Raw genomic sequence first — 4,953 nt, 5'->3', positions numbered from 1 at the left:
TATACATATGTGTGTGTGTGTGTGTGTGTGTGTGTGTGTGTGTGTGTGTGTGAATATATACATATAAAAACACTAGAAGTCTATATGTCCTCATTTAAACAGCTAAACAAGTGTGTGTGAGACTTCAAAACAATAAAGTGAACTACTTTCTGTGTTTTTACAGGGCTTGAGTATAGTGGGCGACTCATGAAACAGTGTAGTTGTTCATAATCTGCGTATCTTTGTACATAAGATCAGATCAGCTTAACAAACGTTCAAAAAGCTGCTATATTACATAAGACAAGTAACTAAAGTTCAGATATGTAAAGCTGTTTATTCAGAGTGCATTGTATTTTTGTGAAAAGCAGCTCGTGTTGACTCTGACACACTGTACCGTCATTAATGAGAAGTGATTTCACCTGTCAGATTTGATCTGATCTACATGAAAACACACTCTCCAGAAGACTTTTTTCCGTCCTAGAAGAGATTATTCCTGCGATCTTTACACTGCTACTGTTTTTCTTGCGTAAATCGGCCAATACATGTTTTAGGATTGAGTTTGAAAGCAGAAGAGCCTTGAGTTGGTTTCTCTACTTCCTGAAACTTTCCTTTCCCTTAAATATTGTAAAAGCGCCGACGAGAGAAACATCCGTACTTCCAGTAGGCTACTACACTACACATACTACAATACTGACAACACTAGAGAGTTCATGAACATGCAATCCGTCCGTCTTTCTGAACACATTTCAATGAATACATTAATTATGAGAATGCTGAAGTTTATATATTTAAGTGTAGATCTATCTATCTATCTATCTATCTGTCTGTTTGTCTGTCTGTCTGTCGTCTGTCTGTCTGTCTGTCTGTCTGTCTGTCTGTCTGTCTGTCTGTCTGTCTGTCTGTCTGTCTGTCTGTCTGTCTGTCTGTCTGTCTGTCTGTCTGTCTGTCTGTCTGTCTGTCTGTCTGTCTGTCTGTCTGTCTGTCTGTCTGTCTGTCTGTCTGTCTGTCTGTCTGTCTGTCTGTCTGTCTGTCTGTCTGTCTGTCTGTCTGTCTGTCTGTCTGTCTGTCTGTCTGTCTGTCTATCTATCTATCTATCTATCTATCTATCTATCTATCTATCTATCTATCTGTCTATCTGTCTGTCTGTCTGTCTGTCTATCTTATCATTGTAAAGTCATTTTAAACTTCCAGGCCATGCTTTCTCAAGCCAGTATAAAAGTTTGTAATTATAATTTTCCCTAGTTGTTAATGCATGAGTAAAATTGTCACTAAAATGGCATTGCTATATTTTCATATAAGCTATATTTAAATCAGAATCACCTACAGATATGTTGTGCATTGTATAAATGTTCATGGCTTTGCATTTCCTCCATCTCTCACTACACACCGCTTGAATCACTGCTGCATCCTGGGATAATTTCCTCAAAAAAGTGAGTTCCTGTGGTGCCACCTTCCACAAGGACAGATTTACAGATATAACCTCTCTCAGCCTTGAAAGTTGAAGTTTCCTTCATTTGTTTTTTTTTTCTTCTGTTAAAGGACTGACATTTGAATCTGTACAAATTTCTACATAATTGTCGTATATCTATTGGAAGCAATGCACCTTGATAAAAATGTCAAGTATTCTTGTTTGATTGAATGCATTTGCATTCATTTCTTAGAAATAGAAAACAATATCAACAATACTTTTATTTATATGGAATAAAATGATCTGACTGGGTCTCAGAGCTCTCAGGAGACACCATCACCTCCTCAGTAAGGTCAAGGCCCTTTTTTCTTCGAATTTCTAAATAAAAGGTTGCTTTAATTGGTTTGTTCCTCAGAAATGTCCATTTTCATTTTACAAGAACTGCTTTGACCCTAAATAGCCACGGTAAGATGATAAGCCTGATGTCCTGTGTCATTATGACTGAATCGGATCTTTTGGCTAGTTTGTCCTGAGCGATACAGAAACTCTCAGATGTGGCCTGTGGAAACATGTCATCGCTGAGTAAATAACCAGCAGCGGGGTAAACAGCTAATAAATCTTCTTAATCAGATGCTCTTAGGAATCACATGTTGCCGCATCTAAGAAATTCTAGAGGTCACTTGCGTAGGGCTGTTTGGTGACGGTCTGTTCTGGTCACTCGCTGATGTTCTGGTGTGAGTGATGAAGATGGCGTAGATGTGACGTCCTGAACCGCCCCAGCTGCTCTCATCATGTGTTTATACAGAAGTTTCCTGTGATCGTGCATAATACTTGATGAAACGAGATAATCTGAGTGTAACATTATACAGATAATAAACATGCTTGAGTCATAATACTAACTCACTGACTGTCACGAAGAGCACTACATGTATGACATAAGAAGTTCTCTTCTCTTGTTTACTAATCTAGCTTTTAAAAAAATTGGCATTGTCTTCTAGAATTGTTGGCTCACTAGAAAATCACTTGTGATGTTCCATATTTGCTCCCTTTAGTGCACACAGAAATAACATGTCATTAAAATTAAATTAGGCTAAATTAAAGCTCACCAAACTTCAATCTCAAACATACTATATATATAACAGTTGATTTCCCCTCTTTTGTCAGTCTAGGTGTCAGTGGTGAAGATTTTACATGGCCTCTTTCTGCAGGTTACATCGTTACACCATTAAGCAGCGACAAGTAGCCTACTATAAGCGGGTATTGAATCATTGATTGCATTCGTTCAAGCACATTGATTTATTCATGAAAAAACAATTGAGTGAGTCAATGAATCATTCAAAGAATCGATCCATTTAACAGCACTGTTTCTTACAGCAACAAAACAATTGAGTGAGTCATTGAATTGATTCGTTTAACAACACTGTTTTATTCAGGAACGAAACAATTGAGAGAGTCATTGAATATTTCACAGAATCGATTCGTTCAACAATACGGTTTCATGCTGCAACAGAACAATTGAACCAGTCATTGAATCATCCACTGAAGCGATTCGTTCAACACTGTTTTATTCAGGAATGAAACAACTGAGTGAGTCATTGAATCCTTCACGGAATCGATTCGTTCAACAATACGGTTGCATGCAGCAACAGAACAATTGAAGGAGTAATTGAATCATCCACTGAAGCTATTTGTTCAACAACACTGTTTTATTCAGCAAGAATTACGGGAAGGGTCTGATTTGGCTTTCTTTGGATTTTTTCGTTGGCGAATTAAAAAGAGGCAAAGGCAATATATCTAAAGCGTAAGTTACTCCATATTAACCATATTAAGACTAAAGTCTTTGTTGTGTGTAAAAGCAGTATCACACAATCGCTCTGTCACCTTGTCAATAATAGCGGTCCAAGTTCTCATCGCTATAAAGTGAGTCTCTTTTGAACTAGCTACAATTTTACTTTCTCAGCTCTCGTCACCTTCACACCCAGGGGAGACCAGACCAAAACCAATGGTGTTTAGATCCCCCCTGGTCCATGACACAAGTTAGGACGTCACAATGACTATTCCCTCAAAACACACAGGGCCACATAATAGTGGAATGAGCTACTAAATACACCAGTGGTTAACAGCACAGGCGCCGAGGTAATTTCTTCTAATTTGTGGTCTTAATTTTCTGCTGAGGAAAGCACAGTCTTTATGAAGAGTCTAATGGACTAACAGATGTACAGTGAAATTAGACAGGAATATGTTCTTGTTTTCTGCGATCAAAACGTCATTACTATCAGAAACAACTTTTCAGTAGGCCTAGTTTACTTGGTAGCACTTTACAACAAGGTTCCATTAGTTAATGTTAGTTAATGTATTACATGAACTTGAACAAACGATGAACAATACATTCATTACAGTATTTATTAATGAAACAGTTGTTTATTGACAGTGCATTAATTAATGTTAACAAGCACAACTTTTGATTTTAATAGCCTAATGCATTAGTAAATGTTGAAATTAACATTAACTAAGATTAATAAATGCTGTAGAAGTATTGTTCATGCTTAGTTCATGTTAATTATGTTAACTAATGAACCTTATTGTAAAGTGTTACCTTTTACTTTTCTTTATATTATATTAGTTTGATGAAGTCAGTTCTCCTCATTTGCACACACACTGTAAAAATTATTTTTATAAGTTATCGGAGTAAGAAAACACTGTTGCAGTCTTTCTATTTTAAAATTTCACTTGATGTGTATTTGATGTTAAAATTGTTCATACACATTTGTTTTTCAGAGCAGGCATATGTCTCAGTAATGTTGTTACGGGGGAACTGAGACGAGAAACGTGCGGATCCATGTACAAAGATTTATTCTAAAACATAGTCAAAACAGGCAAGGGTCGGACAATGGCAAACAGGTATATAGAGGGCAAGACTGAAGAGTAATCCGAAACACAGGCGATGGTCCAGGCGAGGAATAAACAGTACCCGAACAGGGCAAGACAAGAGGGGTAATCCAAGACAGGTGATATACTTCAGGGCAGGCAGAGATCATACAGAAACGAGATATACAGGCTAGGATCAAGACACGAATGACTAAGGCAATAAACAGTATTAAACTAGACTTTGACTCAGAACTAGGCGATGGTCCAGGCGAGGGGTAAACAGTATCCGAACAGGGCGAGACGAGAGGGGTAATCCAAGACAGGCGATATACTTCAGGGCAGGCAGAGATCATACAGAAACGAGATATACAGGCTAGGATCAAGACACGAATGACTAAGGCAATAAACAGTATTAAACTAGACTTTGACTCAGAACTAGAAACTCAACCTATGACCGGGAACTGGCTCTGTAAAGTAGCTACGCATAACAGCATAAATGATAAACAATACTTGGCGTTGAATGGTGGTGTGAGACTGATTTATATAGTGTGCGTTATTAGTAGCAGCTGTGTGTGATTGGTTTCAGGTGAGCTTGTGATTAGTGCAATGGAGCATGGGAAATGTAGTCCAGGGTGATGTGTAACAGTCTGTGTGGTGTGAGAGTCAATATAATGGGAGGGCGACCTCTGGTGGCAAGC

This window comes from Sinocyclocheilus anshuiensis, unplaced genomic scaffold (assembly GCF_001515605.1).
Source record: "Sinocyclocheilus anshuiensis isolate Anshui unplaced genomic scaffold, SAMN03320099.WGS_v1.1 scaffold3011, whole genome shotgun sequence".
NCBI lineage: Eukaryota > Metazoa > Chordata > Actinopteri > Cypriniformes > Cyprinidae > Sinocyclocheilus > Sinocyclocheilus anshuiensis.
This window is presented reverse-complemented; position numbering follows the sequence as displayed.